At 36.8% G+C, this 17732-nt stretch overlaps 1 long non-coding RNA gene across 2 annotated transcripts; it reads left to right on the top strand.

Annotated features, from left to right (window-relative positions):
• The first annotated feature begins 8413 nt into the window (after positions 1 to 8413).
• On the top strand, positions 8414 to 15457 carry LOC133729099 (uncharacterized). Of its 2 annotated transcripts, XR_009856244.1 has the most exons (3): positions 8414 to 8768; positions 9727 to 9876; positions 14920 to 15457. It is a non-coding gene; the product is annotated as an uncharacterized LOC133729099 (long non-coding RNA). The 2 variants fall into 2 exon arrangements; XR_009856243.1 differs by lacking the exon at positions 14920 to 15457 and having other exon boundaries at positions 9727 to 10735.
• Positions 15458 to 17732: the final 2275 nt, after the last annotated feature.

Below are 17732 nucleotides of genomic sequence, written 5' to 3'. Positions count from 1 at the left end.
TTAAGTCTGATGATATCGAACCACGCTCGGTTGATGAATGAATGCCAACGTAGAGAAATTTGGCCTAAATGGAAATATGCGATCTAGGTTAAGTTGGATTCTCTAACGAAGAGGCAGGTTTTCGAGTCAGTGATGCCAACACCTCCTAACATAAAACCTATTGACTAATGGGCCTTTGTTAGAAAGCGTGTTGAGAAAAAGAGATGGTAATCTCACCTTATAGAGCAAAGCTTCTCACCAAACGCCCTGGAATCGACTACGATGAGACATATTATCTCGTAATGGATGTCATCACTACAAAAAAAAAATTGCAATAGCCACGGCGCCTTCCCATCGCCAAAAGTTGTTTTGCTGTCGCAAAAAAGCATTTGCGACGGCTCTGCGACGACAAAGCTTCTGACGCCGTTGGTGGCGTCGCCAATACCTTTAGCCACGGCAAAATGCCATCGCAAACCACTTTTGCGACGGCAAAGAGATTTGCGACACTTACTCTGCGACGGTTTCATGCTACCCCTAATGCCGTTGCAATTTCAAAATTTACTACGGTAAATTTCCGTCGCAGCATAATTAATATTAAGATAATTATATTACTTCCCGCCAAAAAATTTTCCTGCCAAATTTGTTTCCCGCCAATATTTTTTCCTGCCAAATTAATTTGCTTCCCGCCAATTTTTCAATAGCAAATTTTGCTACGGTCTCGTTTCTGTAGCTTCGGTGTGGTGTTATATAGACATATATTCTTGGCTATGGCAATTCACCGATGCTAGTAGCCAACCAACATTTTTTTTTTTTAACAAAACCTGTATTTTTGCAACATCCAAAAATGGGATAACAATATCAATAGACAACACATATATTGTTCATTAACTCATCTATTTCATTGCAATGTAATTAAGTTGCTGCACTGTCAGAATATGTAATTACAAGAAGTACAAAGTTATGCCCAAAACCAAGCACCTAATGAAGACAACCAAGAGTAACACTTAACAAAAATTCCAATATTGCACTATCAGAATATGTGCAATAACATATTGAAACTCAGTCAATTGCTCTATCACTGCTTGAATCTGGATTCCCTTCTTCTCCTATAGACTCCCTCCGAATTTCATGGTCACTAGTTGCATCTGGAACCTAAGACATCAACAAAAAAGAAAAAAAAAAGATATATCATGTATAGCTTTGCATATCACCCTTTTCAATGTCACACCATAACTCAATTCCAATAATTAATATCGCAGGTTGCACCATTCTTTATAATCATATTTCAAAGAGAATGACAGTATGAGAGGAAATTTCAAACCAAGTGTCAGTAAAGCTAGTGTTTCTTTTACGTACAAGTTGATACTAGTATGTATATTCATCATTGATAAATTAACAAAGGTATATATGTGAACAATAGCAAAGGGCAAACAGATCAAACAAATATTGGCAATAATGTATCACTTGAAACAATTCTAGGACTTAGAACAATATGATCATAATAGAACATTATGATCCACCTGCCTACTACACACATACAGAACTACCAAAATTTACCTACTTAAACAAGGAAAAACATCCCACTAAAAAGACCTTTTAGAGACCTTTATACAAAACCAACATATGACGTATATAGGGAAGCATATTAAACTAAACAATTCTTGCGAAAGCTGAATATATCTTGTCACCAGCTAAATATTTCTTGTCAAAACAAACTGAAATCTCAATGTCTCCGTATTACTTCATATTTCTTGTCTTGCTATATTATCTCATCAATACCATCTAATAAATTGTGCACATTAAATAAGAGCTAAATATTCAAGCAATTATTCTTGCGATGACAAACCTGTCCATTTTGATCTGTGCATCTCCTCTCTTTGTTCTCCAAAAAATCAATTTGAGCTTGTAGCATATTAAGCTGATCCTGAAACTTTTTTGCCACAGATTCAGTTACTTTTTGTATTATATCATCAGTGGTTTCAGAGGAATTTGGTGCATGTGGATAGACAAATCTTCGAGGCACGCCATATCCATAGGTGCGACAATATCCATGGCCATCCTCTCCAATCAATTCATGAAATATACGGTCTTTGACAGCTTGAAGGTTCCTTTGGTCCTCAGGTTCTAATAAAAGTCGTTTTTCATAGTCTTCCTACATTCAAGTATAGAATTACCAGCTTGAAAAAGGAAATATAAATTACAAACTGAAACATTATCATATAATATACTAAAAATAAAGCTTACAAGGACTTGGACTACTTCTGGTTTTGACTGGTCTCGTGCTTTTTTCCACACATTCATCTTATCAGTTTCTTCTCCATTTTGCTCCATCTATCAAGTACAAAATAATAGCAAACTGAATCTATATTCCAGTCCAAATTTCCATATTTTCAGATTTCAATACAAGAAGCAAATTTATAGATCAAATGGACAACAAGAAGAAACTCATCTCCTACCGAAGAAACACATAAATGTAGAATGAAGTGGAATACCTCAAATCTTAATTGAGCAAAGTGTTTTCGACCAGTAGTATGAACTGGTCCACGAAGCTCCCTATTGATAGAGTTTCTTCTTGCTATCATCTGCAACATCAATCTCAAGGTTAAATGGTAGTGATTCTGGTATTCGATAATCTATTTATAAATATTGTGCCACTAGTACCTTAGCTTCCTCACTACTCCAATAGGCAACTAGCTCACTCCATTGCTCTGTCACAATATTGGCAGGAACTTTTGAAAGAATATCAGGATCTTCTTTGTATTTCTCAAAGAAGTTGAGTTTCGTTTTACTTTTATGATCCTTCCACATATTATTGCAACATCTCAAACATACAGTTTTATATCCTTCTGGAACATTCAGCAAATTATCCTACGAAACATTGATAGGTTAGGATTAGTCTATACTTGAAACTAGTACTTTTAAAATCACTAATTGGAAAACAAATCAAAACCAAAAACTAATTGGAAATACATGGAATCGAGTTTTTTTTTTTTTTTTTTTTTCATTCTAGTGTTTACCAACAAATATAAATGACATATATACCTTAACTTCTTTCCATATTCCATCTTTCACTTCAACTCCAACAGACTTCCAATCAATTATTGTTAGGGGAATTCTTTGGCCATCCCTTACAATTTGTCCCAACTGCGACTTTAATTGGGCAGCCCTATCTCCCACAGGCTGGAAGGTAGAATCAAACTTGATTTCGACTTTAACTCCAGTATTCCATTCTGAGATACCCTTATTTTGACCTCTGGAACTTTCAGCAGTAGCTTGTACTTCCATCTCTAACCAAGTTTTAAAAATATCAAATTGTAACTTTAAAACAAAAATTACTACATCACAAATATATTAGATATTGATGTACCTGCTGGTGGAGATGGTAGTGCAGGGGGTGGCGGTGGTCGAGGAGGAGGTGGCGGGGGAGGAGATGGTGGTGGCAAAAGTCAAAAACTGATCTATTCCATTATAATATGATGGAGAATGCCTATCTGCTAAATCTATCCACGATTTGTCCATATTTATTCTTAGCAATCAGATTGAATATCTACGTCAAATAGCCAAGCAAAATACAGTTTATTAAATAATAACCATGACTACCAACCAAACCAAGAACTTTAAACAATTAACCTAAGTGAACAAGCATTGCATACAAGTGAGCTGGCATCAAAGTACAATACAAAAAGACTATAAATCCCTAATATATACTCTAGTATAACAATAATCTGATACGCATAAAAGTATACAAATTGATTATATATAGGTAAGAGGGCAGAGTAGCATGCTTATGAAGTGAGTGAGTATGGACACAAATAATGATCGAAATTTTAAATAATTAAGCTTTGTTCAAATATACATTAAAAAAAATATAAAAGCAGCAAACAAAAAAGATAAAGTGGATAACTTCTGCATTTACTCCCAACAATCTCATCAGGGCCGGTCCTGAGAATTCAGAGGCCTAGTGCGAAAATTTGACCAAAACCTTATGTTCATTGCATAATGACTTAAAAAAAAATGAATGGGTATAATAAAATAGGAAAGTAAAAAACAAAAAACAAAAAACAAAAAAAGGAAGAAAGGAAGATTAAAAAAGAGAAAGAGAAAAGGAAAAATAAATAGGGACAGGGAAAGTAAAAAAAAAAAAGGAAGGAAAAAGAAGAAAGGAAGATTAAAATACGGAGCTTGGGACTCAAACTCATGACAAGGGAATGAAGGCCCGCGCACGCCTTTACCAACCTACCAACTAGACTACACAAGCTTTAATGGTTTTGTAAGGAACTAAAATTATTATATTCACTATACATATATATATATATATATATGTATGTATATGTATTTGAAACTCGAAGTCGGAGGCCTCCCATTTTCGGAGGCCTTGTGCGGTGGCACTACCTGCACACCCTCAGGGCCGCCCCTGAATCTCATAGACATCCAAGACATGAAAAGATAAGGCTTACCTGGAATTAGACTCAAACCATTAATGACGAGTGGAAGATAGAGGATAGAGAATAGAGGACAAAGCAGACTAGCCTCCGAGTAATATCCAAAGAAGCTGCAAAGCCAAACAATTAATAAGATGCAAACAGATTATGAAGTATCAAACTACATGACACATTTTTTTTTTTTTTGAGAAGACAACTAAGTGAGAACAGATCTATACAATATTCAGCTTATTGCATGTAATACTAGCAAGGCTGCGTTCACAGAAAGAACTAGTCTCAATAACTATTGCCTCAATCATCGTCCTAGGAAGGAACGTTAATGCCAGTACACATAAAATTCGTAGTTCGAATCCTGGGGAATACGATTTGAAAACCAAAAACGGCAAAGCAAATTTTCTGCGAGACTTTAAAATTCAATTGAAAACATTTAGGGCCTGAAAACCATTACACACAAAGTCCACAAGATAATATTATAAGGATAAATCTAACATGCCATAATGATTAGAGCTACAAACCTAATATATGCACCCATCTAGGCAATCATGTAGATCACACAACATCCGTAACAAAAAAAACATAAGAAATTCTGAAAAAAATATTAGAAGAACTTACGTGCTCCTAATAGTCAGGCAATCTTCCTTTTGCTTTCCCTTCACCCATCAGTAGCTGAAACAAGAGATGAGCCCACAATTAAAAATAATACAGATGCTATCAATTCAAAACAAATTCCAATGCCAACTAAAAGTTTTCTTTGCTTTTGAAAGAAGATGCAAAACAGATATACAATTATGCATGCAAGGTAATTGCAAATCTTAGCAAGCACATTGGTAAAAGAGAAAGCAAGAGTACCAAAGAATGGCCAATTAACAAAGGAAGCCAAGAGGAGATGCTATTCTACATAATATGACAATTAAAAATTGAAGACAAGTTGATAAAGAAATAGCACATATATTCGAGTTCCACATTACATTAGTTCTATCTCTTATAAAGAAATAGCACATTATTAGCTAATCAAATTAAACACTAGCCAACTAAACCAAGTATATATCTGTTTTCATTCAGAGAACCCCTACAAGCTATAAAAGGCCACTACTCATAATACATATAAATATCCAAGTATCAAAACCAACCACTGAATAGGACCACGGAAAACTAAAACATAATCACAAACACATGCATATACCATTTAGCTGAAAGCTTCAGCAATTGAATTAACCCATATAGTGATAAACAAAACCAGAGCTATTAATTACTCAGGGCTTGAAAACCATTCAGGGCCAAATTCAAATTAAAAGATTTAGGGTCTGAAACCATCTAAACGAAAAGATTAAACAACCGAGATATCTCTATCTACCATGTGAAGGAGTAGAGCAGGACCAGTGCTTTGAATTCTCCACAGAGCAAATTGAAGTCAGCTCCATTCATGTTGAGATTTTCAGTACCAAATCGACATACCCAAACACTCAATTGACATACCCAAACACCAAAACCATCAAACATAACGGTTCTTCCACAAATAAGCAAAATTGAAAGTGATTTCAGATACACAAACAAATTTTCTATACTTGGTTTCTCTCAGACAACAAAAATCTCATCTCTTTCATTTGATAATTTGAACTAACCGAATTGAACCCACTGATGGGAGAGAGAAGATACATACCCAGAGAGCGAGAGAGACGAAGGTGAGTACTGCGTATGAGGTTTTTGAGATTTAGATGAGTCTTCAGAGAAGAGTTTTTGGGTTGAGGGGAGGGGAAGATGGAGTATGAGGTTTCATTCTTCAGGAAGATTGAGTTTTTTGGGTTCACTATGGCGCGCGGTTATTTTTCGTTTCCCCGCCCCTTGTGAAGCTAGGTCAACTTTGATTCTGATTTTAAGACCCAAATAGTATAAAAGAAAAATATAAAAAAATAAAAAAAAACTACGGCAACTATAGCGTAGCAAGAATCAGGACAAATTTAACTACGGCATTAAAGATGCCGTCGCAATTGTATCAGTTTTTATGCCACGGCGTTAATTTGCTGTCGTAAACCAATTTTAATTTTGTGACGCCTTGTTTCCTGTAGCAAATCTATGACCAATGGCGACGGCATTTTTGAGCTGACGCTAACTGCGGTAGCCGTTGCAATTTTTTTTGTAGTGCATTGCACTCCACTACCCTGTCAGTTTGGTAGTTTCCGAATAACTAAACATGCAGCTTACAAATGTGGTCACTACGTATCTCTATGGGGATCTAGATAAGGAATGTACATGAAGGTTCATGGTGAACTTCATTTGCCCAAGTCAAGTGGCTCTAGACCACGGAGCGCGTTTACATAAGGTTGAAACGCTCACTAAAGTGACTACTTGATTGGGAAGGGATATGTCCGCGCGTTTCCATAACAAGTTTCAGATTCTATCGCGGTTCATGTTGGATATGATCTTCATTAAAAGCCCTTAAAGAGTTAAGGGAAACCGCTGAACACTTGAAATCCGAGTTTGAGATGAAGGATTTTGGGAGAACACGATTATGTCTCGGTTTGGAACTTGGGCATCGTGTTGATAGATACTTAGGTATTTTGACAAGGTCAAGCCTTCAAGCACCCCCATGATCTTGATCCTGAAAAAGATCCTCTTCGTCCAAAGGATGATGACGAAGACGTGCTAAAGGCAAAAGTGTCATGCTTAAGTACAATAGGCGCATTATTGTACTTAGCTCAATGCACAAGACTGAACATTTCATTTGCAGTGATCTTGTTAGCTAGATATAGCTTTGCGCAAACGCGACGCCATTGGATTGGTGTAAAAGATATCTTTCGGTACTTGAGATGTACGATTGATATGGGCTTGTTCTATTCCTACAGAGAAACGATGGATTCAGACCCATCACACACTAGGAATGCCGCCAACACTGGCCTGCGTCCTCTATCTATCCCAAAACAACAAGTGTTTTAGAAGGTTTTGCTAATGTTGGGTATCTCTCTGACCCACACAAAAGTCTTTCCAAACTGGTTAAGTGTTCACCATGGGTAAAGACTGTGATATCTTGGAGGTCTACAGAACAGATCTTAGTCGCTATATCTTCGAACAATGCAAAGATTATTGCTCTTCACGATGTGGTTCATGAATGTATATGGATTGGATCCATAATTATGTATGTTCGAACAATTGTGGTTTGAAGTGTACCACAGATGAGCCTACAAGCATTTAAGATAATGTTGCTTGTTTTGAACAAATGAAGCAAGGCTACATCAAAAGCGACAACACCAAGCATAATCAGCAACAACGGACTCTCCTCAAGATCAAAGTGAACTAGGTTCGATCTGAGGACAATGTGGCAGACTTGCTCACTAAGTCATTGCCTAAATTCCACTTTCGAGAAACATGTTGGTAGCATCGTCTGCGGAAGTTATCCGAACTCCTATGACCATTGTCATCAGGGGGAAAAGCAGACATCAAGGGGAGATGTCTACATGTATGGTCTCGAAACGTGAAGGGTGTGTTGTGCTTTTTTTCCCCTTTGACCGAGGTTATTTTTGTCCCACTGAGTTTTTGTTACTCGGCAAGGTTTTCAATGAGACAACGAGAGGAGCACCACATTTGGGCGACACAAGGGGGAGTGTTCAAGTAAATCCAGAATATGTGTCTGGCCTAAACTCTAGGTTACTTGACATTGTTGTAATAGAGTTTTGGATTAGAGATATTCTCGGAGATATCTGATTAATTGTACGATTATCTTTCCTTGTACAACTCTGATTCTATATCTTGTAATCCTCTATATAAAGAGACCCCTATTATCAATCAAAGTATGACTCAATTCTCTCCCAATTCAGTTTTCCTTAAACAGACATAAATATTTCATAAGGAGCTAGATTAAGTGAGGTCTTCTCAAGAGTAGGGATGGCATTTTAACCCATGGGTATTTGTTCCTTTCGGGTATTTTTTTATGGGTATGGGTGGGTGCGGGTATTTCATAAAATACCCATATAGAAATGGGTGGGTATGGGTATTACCCATGGGTACATAAAATTTACCCAATACCCAAACCCTATTCACTTCTCTTCTCTCTTCGACTCTTCTCTACTCTCTCCGACTCTTCTCTCTCCTTTCAACCCAGCAATCTCGCCGGAGATCCGGCTACTCCGGAATCTAGGGTTTGAGGAAGTGGTGGATTTCATCGGCGGAGACGAGGTGGAGTTCGTCTTTCTGTGAATTTCAGGTGCCGCCAGAGCTAACTTGGGTTCCATTTCAAAACCTTCAAAACCGATTTTCGGTAATTTCCGCCATTGTTTCTCCTCTCTCGCAGTCTGGTTGATATCGAGGGTTCTATTCCATCTCAGCTTTCTCCAGCTTCGAACTCGTACTCAGGTTTCTCTAAGTTACTGGCTTCCTCTCTTATATCTGTATCTATTTTCTGTATATATGCAGTTTGCCATGCTTGATTTGGACTTGTGAATCATAAATGGTGGATGGTTTTGGCTTAGAATTATCAAAGTAGCTATGCCCAATTAAGTTTTCAATGATCTGGGACCAGAGATTTTCAACATAAACTTCAAAAGCCTATTGCTCTCTCTGTTCTGATTCTGAGAATAACCAACCTAGTGTGCTTAGATTTTGGAGGTTTTTCTGTATAATTTGTGAAAATGAAAACTACTCGTCATGTTTGATTTGGTTTCAATTTGATCAAAAACGTTGTGTAATTTCCTGTATCTATTTGTGATACCTTGCAGTTATTCTAAACAATAAGGAAATGGTTCTTTTTAATGAAATGGTCTGAACTTGAAAAATCGAAAAAATTCTCGAAGGTTTGAATTGAGAGATTAGTTGAGGGTTCTCACTGTGTGTGGATTGCTAGAGATAAAGCTCTATGATATGCAGTTGCCTTCTTTGCATGTTTGCTAGAGATAAAGCTCTATGATATGCAGTTGTCATATTAAACTATTGATATTGGCAACAAAATGAATAAGAACTTTTTGCTGTACGTCTGGGTGGCCTGCTTAAAAGAACTTTGTTATCCACACACTAAACACCCAGCTCATCCCATAACAAGTTACATCAAGATTTCTATAGGTGACTAGCTACAAACGTAAAGAGGCATTCTATTGTAATCTTTAGTGAATAGTTTCCATAATAGTCTCAGAGGCCAGAAGAAGTAGAACATATACTCAAAATCAAATGGCAAGAATTCAACGCTTATAATACTCCAGAGTGCTATAAACTGCATATCATATATCTCACTATGTGTGTATCTAACTTCTTGCAGTATGCATCTACTTACATATTGGAAATTGTATTCATTCTTTGGTTGCTATTTTACTTCTTGCAGTATGGAAGATATGTCGTATAGCTGAGCTAATTAATAATGAAATAATGGATGAGGATGTGGAACAAAGTGTTCCACGCAAAAGAAAGAGGAAGGCAGTAGTATGGGATAATTTTGAAGTAAAAGTGATCAAGGGGGAAGAGAAAGCAATTTGTAAGTATTGCGGCAAGATCCTAAGTGCAAAGTCTACAAATGGAACTAATTCCTTGAACTTACAAATGCCCATAGTGAAAATGTGTAAATGGGTGGATGCTTAACACTATTTAGATCAAAGAAAAACAATAAAGTAGTAATAAGTATTTGTCAAAAAAAAAAAAATAGTAGTAGGCTGTAAGTATTTAAAAAAAAAAAAAAATCCCAGTCTTTAATAGGCTGGATTAAATAAAAAAAATTAAAAAAAAAAAAACTGCTGCCCATATTGAAAAATGGGTAAATGGGTGGGTATGAGTTTATTAGTTTAGAAATGGGTTGGATAAATACTCATACCTGCGAATTATTTGATGGGTATTACCCGCGAACTATTATTGGGTGATTATTACCCAGCGGGCCGGGTATTACCCAATGGGTACAAATGCCAACTTGACTCAAGAGTGAGACCCAAGACAATTGCTTTGGTTGCCTTGCCCAAGGGCCGGCCCTGCTTATGTATTCTATGAGTCGACTCTAACTGGCATAGTCCAGAAATGGTTCAAGCAAAGTTCAAAATGGGCTGAATGGGCAGCTAAGTTAGCCCTGACAAATAATCCTTTAGACTTTGCAATTCCCATCTATGCACAATTTTGTGGTGATATTACTGAGATTAGTAAGCAAGCTAAAGAAAGAGCTAGAGCAAATATTCAAAAACTAAGCATTTGTAATATGAGATATTTTGAAGAAGGGTTATTATCACAAATGGTACCTGAACTTTTCCTCTATTTTATCGATGGTACCTGAACTTCAATTTTGATCACAACCAGTACCCGAACTTTTCGATTTCATTTTAAATGGTACCTAAGGCCACATTCGGTCACTATTCCGGCCAAAAAACCCAAATCTAAAAAAATAAAAAACAAAAAAACAAGTTTAAGGCAAGTCTATTACCAAAAAATCATCACTATATATGATCGCAACCCTTGAAATCATCAAAAATCATCACTATGATCGCCTCCCATGCCGTTTTTAGTTGGAATAGTGACCGGAGGTGGCTCTAGGTACCATTTAAAATGAAATCGAAAAGTTCGGGTACTGGTTGTGATCAAAATTGAAGTTCAGGTACCATCAATAAAATTGAGGTATAGTTCAGGTACCATTTGTGATAATAATCCTTTGAAGAATATACAAATGAATTCCAAAATTACTACTGCATAATTGTCATGGGGACATCGAAAATGATAACCTTGTTCGGTCTTTCTATCGAAAGTTAACTGAACCTTGGAATGATGCAGTATCTCAATCTTTAGAAAAAAAAAACCCCGTCCACTTCTTTATTGTTGGTGGAATAACAGAGAGAGTTAGGGAACTCTTAAGAAAGCAATGCACAAAAAACTAGAAATCCAGAACTGCCAAGAAACAACTCAGAGAAGTTGAAAATATGTGCCCTAAAATGATGGGTACTCCAACACAATGGGGATGCCATATCCCTAAGGAAAGAAAATACAAAAACTTGTCTTCAAGAAAACAAGACAGAAAAACATCTTCTCCCAAGAAGAAATATAAATTCAGAAAAAGATCTGGGTACAACAAAGAAAAGCCTTCCCCCAAGAAGAGTTTTTTTTAGAAAAATACCAAGGTTTAACCCTTCTAGGGAAACAAAAGAATGCAGATGTTGGCTCTACAAAGCAGAAGGGCATTATGCCAATCAATGTCCCAAGAAAGAAAAGAGGTATGCCAAGGAGTTTATAGCAGAATATATGAAGAAACTATAGAATATGATAAACTAAAAGGTTTTGATATAGCTTATTCTGATGAAATAATGACTCTGTGTATTCTTTCAAATACTCAGAAGAATATGAAACAGAAAGCTCTTCAGAAAGTTCTGAAGAAGAAGAAGAAAAAGGTATAGGATCTTGTCCTATATTCGTATTAAACATCCAGAATTGGAAAAAAAGAAGATACTGTTAATACAACCAGTATTTTCTATCCTAATCCAGGAAACTTTACATGTGACTATTGTGTATGTAAAGACAATAGCACAATTCCCATGTATTGTGAAACTACTGGTGGAACTTATCATCGAGAATGCTTTGTTGCTGAAACAAGAAGGAAGACAAAAGATAATGATGTTCATATCTTGACAGATCAAGAATATGCAATATTCTATGCACCTCAAGCGAAAGAAGGAATGAACCTTGAAGATGATATCAAAAGATGAAGATAAAATCTTCATTGACAAAGAAACATTAAAAAGAGGAACTCTCTTTGAAATAGTCTTCTAATCCTGTAATAAAATAGGACTCTGATGATGAGACTGTAAGGGATACTAAGCCTTTTACAGAATCGCTAAATGATTCAATGAACATGAAATAAGCAAGGCGAGTCCAGACAAGTAAGTATAGGAATTAACTACATAACAGTCGGTGGTGAAATCCTAAGATCGAGGTCATGGGTTCGAGTCACCAAGGGGGTAGGAGTGAAATCCTTTGATCCTCTTAAAAAAAAAAAAAAAAAACAAACAAACTACATAATAGTCGGCCTTACGTTTCCAAACCACAAAAAATATCATGTACATACGTGTGTTGATAGTGGTTTTGGATTGTACATACTGATGGATTATTTCACCACTAAGTTTTGGCACTATCAGCTCGGGCCCGTACGAGAACCTAGGCACCATCCCATGGGCCTGGTTGACAACCCACCATGATGGTGCTCATCAGGGCGACACCTCGGACACTAAGGACCTCGGACCTGGCCAGCACAGTCCATCCAATTACACACTAGAAAGCTGATATACACTACAAAGGGACAACCTGCGTCCCACATCGAAGAGATGGGAAATCCCTTTCCCATGCTTGAGTATTAAAGATCAGCACAACCACCTTCTTTAGGGTAATAACTCCTTTCCTTATACTATTACTTAATCCATTTGTATATATGTACCTTACTCTAGCATCGGAGAGGTATAAACCGTCTGGTGCCGTTTATTCCTCTAACGCTGTGTTACTGGTACATGATACAAGAGTTGGATCGGTACCCCAAGTGGTATAGCATTCTGCGTGAGGTACCCGGAGAAAGCCACCAGAAACATGGATAAAGCCTAGCAAGAAGATACGCCATTCCTGAAGAATATTGGGAAAGGTCTAATAAGTTAGCCACTGGAGTTGCTCTAGGAGCACATGAGATATCCATGACTACAATGGCTAAAAATGTCTGGATTCCCAAAGGAGGAAGAGACTTCATTTTTAAAACAATTTGGCAATGTGTAAGCCTAGATGTTGATTTGTTGAAATGAATTTCTCCTTCAACAAACAATAACTCAAAACGAACAAGTGATCCATTTTGAGAAAAACAAAACATTTTATTGGGCACTCAGACTTACTAATGTAGTTTGCGTCACTAGTAAGGGCTTTACTCAGCAATTTCAGAGGTTGCCAGAGAGGTGCGGTATTATAAACCAATTTTTCAGCCAATCTTACAGTGAAAATATCACAATGAAATTAGAATAAATGACTCAACAGCTTTGAGTCAAATTTCGTGATAGAATCCGAAGGGAAACGTTCAAATGGTGAAGACAACTTCATCATGGAACATAGCTTGAAAGTTTATGCAAATAAAGTAAAACAGAAGAAGATACCTACTCTTGCTGAAATCCAAAATCTTCTAAAACTCATAATCAGTGAATATTCTTAGTTGCATTAGGAGAAAGACCCAACAATATACTACCAGCTGAAAATGTATGATGCAAATGTTAATTTCCATGTAAAAGCCATTCTTCATTACAGAGAAGAAGACAGAAAGGAAATGGAACGTCAAATCCAAGAGCTCCTTGAAAAGAAGCTCATTAGACCATCCAATAGGCCACATCACGCTTCAGTATTTTTGGTAAGAAATCATGTCGAGCAACTAAGAGGAAAAACCAGAATGGTAATAGATTACAGAGATGTAAACAAAAAGACCGTTAAAGGGACGATTATCAAATAGCTCAGGTGAGAGTTCTCATCAATCGGCTCAGAAGAGCAAAAATTTTCTCTAAATTTGATGCCAAATCAGGATTCTGGCAAGTTAGAATGCACCCTGACTACATTGCTTTAACGACTTTTGGAACTTCTCAAGGGTATTATGAATGTCTCGTCGTGCCATTCAGACTCAAGCAAACTTCGTTTATTTTCCAAACGAAAATGAAGAATATTTTTAAGCCTTGCTCAGACTTCTGCAATGTTTATATAGATGTGGATAATATTTTTTAGCCTTGCTCAGACTTCTGCATAGTTTATATAGATGACATTCTTGTCTTCTCTTAACTATGAATGAACACATGAAGCACCTAGAATTGGTGTGCCAGCTTATTGTCTAGAAAGGGATCATCCTTGGACAAAATAAAATCCATTTCATTAAAAGAGAAATTAATTTTCTGGGTATTTATGTTAAAAAAAGGAGAGATTCGTGTTCAAGAAAATATAGTCAAGAAAATCTGCCAATTTCCTGATGAAATCGCAGGTGCAAAATCTCTTATGAGATTTTTGGGATTTGGTAACTTTGCGAGAGATTTTATCCCTCAAGTTAGTTGACTCATTGTACTTTTCTCTCCAAAGACAAGATCAAAGAAAAAATGGTCTTTCATAACAGATTACTGTAATACTGTTAGAAAGATTAAAGAATTAACGAAAGACTTGCCTCCTTTACAGTTACCTGAAGAAGGAGACCTGATCATTTTGCAGACTGATGCAAATGATTATTATTGGGCAGGAGTTGTTCAAGCTGTAATACCAGATACAAATCATGAAGAGATTTCAAATCATGAAAATATTTGTAAATTCTTACCTGAAAAATTTAATCCCGCGAAATTAAATTATTCTACCAGAGACAGGGAAGTCCTTGCTCTAATCAAATCCATTAGGGGTGTAGAAGCATTCTTATGGAATAAGTTTTTAGTTAGAACTTATAACAAGAGAGTTAAAAACATCAAAAATTACAAGTTAACTGATGATGTGGATAGAGGAAGAGTTCTTACATGGCATATGTTTTAAACTCAATTTGAATATGATATTGAAATGGTTGCAGGTGACAGGAATGATTTGCCTGACGCGCTTACAAGAGAGATGACCATGTTCAACAGAGATGAAAGACGCAATCCACGAAGCAAGATAATAGAACCTGAAGAAACAAGTCTTTGGGAAAGATACAAGGGTGGTGACAAAACAATATGACCTTTGAATGACGGACCAGACTACCAGTACATAGTATCATATGACAGACCAGACATGAGTCATGCTACCGAAAGACTTAGATTGTCAAAAGAAGATCTTGACTGGAACAATGACTTTATCCCTGCCTGGTAAGATGAAGCACATTTTGTTAAGTCCAATGATGAAGAAAAACTCTTAAATGAGTTTTTGCTGCATTCAAAGAGAGCAGTCATAACTGATCAATCCCAGGATAAAGGATAGGCTAGCCTATCTCAAATGGTAGACGGTAGAGGCAGATCGAGTCTGTTGATGACTGCTGCTTTAACAAAAAGCAGGCGAAACTCTTTTTGGGAAAATCAACTGACAGCTCTGGGAATAAAAAGTGTTCACAATCAACTATTAAAGGTTTTCCAGAAACCTGTATACAGAACAGATATAAATTTGGTCTTCAAACATAAGGTTATTCTAGATAATGTTTTAAGTGCTTTCTATGAAAGTAATGAAAAATATATGCTTCAATGCTTTAACAAAAGAATTGTATGGATCTCATACAAAAGAGAAAACTGATTCAGCTAACAATCCCAAGATTTTATGTCTTGAAAACCCAGAAAGTGCTAAAGTTCTTTATTTAGCATTAAAAGAATTTGAGTGGTTTCAATTCCATAATCTTATAGAAGGATTTGGATATAAAAATGGTCTCGCTTCAACATTATTTGTGGTCCCTGACCCATATTATGGGAGATATTTAGTTGATGTTCAAGCTGAGTACATCCTCAGAAAGAGAAGTTGTGGCTTGTAGAAAATGGTTTTGTTCATAATCTCTGAACAAAGTTCAATGAAGATCTGAAAGGGCTTCCAGATATTAACCGTTAAACATATTAGAATTGACAGGTGCATTCTGAGATTAAAATTCATATCAACTCCACCAAAATGGACAATGATAAATGAACAGATCAATTACATTTCTTCATACCACCATGTCAGGATTATTCAAGGTCCTGTAGTTAAACCCGCCATTGTGGGGAACAATGGAAAACCAAATTAAAGCATCCCATGGATGAAAGCCATGGCCATATAAAGTATCAAGAAATTAGTCTTGAGAGACTATGGCTCCAGTCTCCTGGAAAGTGGAGAAAAGATAATGGTTACTTGTTAAAATCATCGATCCTCCTCTAGAAAGCTGTGACTTTTTCACAGCATTATTGAGGAAAGAAGTTGATTGTACTCTGGTCACCACTACATGGCTAGAGAATATTAAACTAGAAGAAAAATATCAAGCTCCCTCTGATTCAGATTTTGAATATGAGGACAATGAACATTATGAAGCTGCTGACAGTGGTCCAGGCTCATCAGCTACCTTTGGTGATGAAGAACTCTGTAATTCACAATATGATAGAGAAGTAAGTAGTTGCAGACAGTGGTCCAGGCTCATCAGCTACCTTTGCTGACGAAGAACTCTATAATGTCACCAACATAATAGAGGAGTAACTGGTTGCCGACGCAACAAGACAGAAGAAAAATATCAAGTTCCCTCTGATTCAGATATTGAAATTTGAGAGCAATGATTATGAAGCTGCCGACAGTGGTCCAGGCTCATCAGCTACCTTTGTTGACGAAGACATTGATCAATTTTGAGTGTATCATTCAAAAATTACCTTGAAATGCTAAGGAAAATTCTTGAACTTCAAATCCTCGATTCATTCTCCTCGTTGCGAATTGGTGCAAGCCTTCTGGAGGGATTGATTATACGTTGGAAGATCTCCAAAGCGCATGTTGTCTCGTCGCCTAAGGTCGCCGGAGAAGAAATTTCAGGCCGGGTTAGGCTCACGGACCTGGGATCACGTTCAACACTTCAAATCTCCTTCACAAGCACGAATCGGAGCGAATTGGAAGCATAGGGCGGCATGGCATGAAATAGCAGTTCCAATGCCACCGGTCCGGCGGTTTGGGTCAATCTGACGGCGGAGAACCAGTCGGGTCGAGCCGAAAATCCAAGTCGGCGAGAGAGAGAGAACTGAGTTAGGGTTTTGAGGTAAGTTTCTGAAAATGAAAACTTAGCAAAGGTAATTGGCTATTTATAGTCAATTTTCAGAAACACTAACTTTATTTTTCTGACCATAACTTTCGCATACGAACTCCGATTTGAGCGTACCGCATGTCCACGAACTCGGTTTGACGTCCTCTATAACTTTCGTGAAGAAAATTTTCTCAAATAAGAAATGAAACAAAAAGTCAACTTTTTGGTCCACTAAAACTACCGAAACAAAGTAAAAAGTGAATCGAATTTTTGTTTACCGTAAAATGACCAGTAAACGGATAAATTGAGGTACAAGACGTAACAACTTCATAATCATTGCTATCAAATTTCAATATCTGAATAAGAGGGAACTTGATATTTTTCTTCTGTCTTGTTGCATCGGCAACCAGTTACTTCTTTATTATGTTGGAGATTATAGAGTTCTTCGTCAGCAAAGGTAGATGATGAGCCTGGACCACTGTCGGCAACTACTTACTTCTCTATCATGTTGTAACATTACGGAGTTCTTCGTCAACAAAGGTAGCTGATGAGCCTGGACCACTGTCGGCAGCTTCATAATCATTGCTCTCAAATTTCAATATCTGAATAAAAGGGAACTTGATATTTTTCTTTTGTCTTGTTGCATCGGAAACCAGTTACTTCTTTATTAT

This window comes from Rosa rugosa, chromosome 2 (genome assembly GCF_958449725.1).
Source record: "Rosa rugosa chromosome 2, drRosRugo1.1, whole genome shotgun sequence".
NCBI lineage: Eukaryota > Viridiplantae > Streptophyta > Magnoliopsida > Rosales > Rosaceae > Rosa > Rosa rugosa.
The sequence above is the reverse complement of the archived record's forward strand: the minus strand, read 5'-3'. Positions and strand labels throughout refer to the sequence as shown.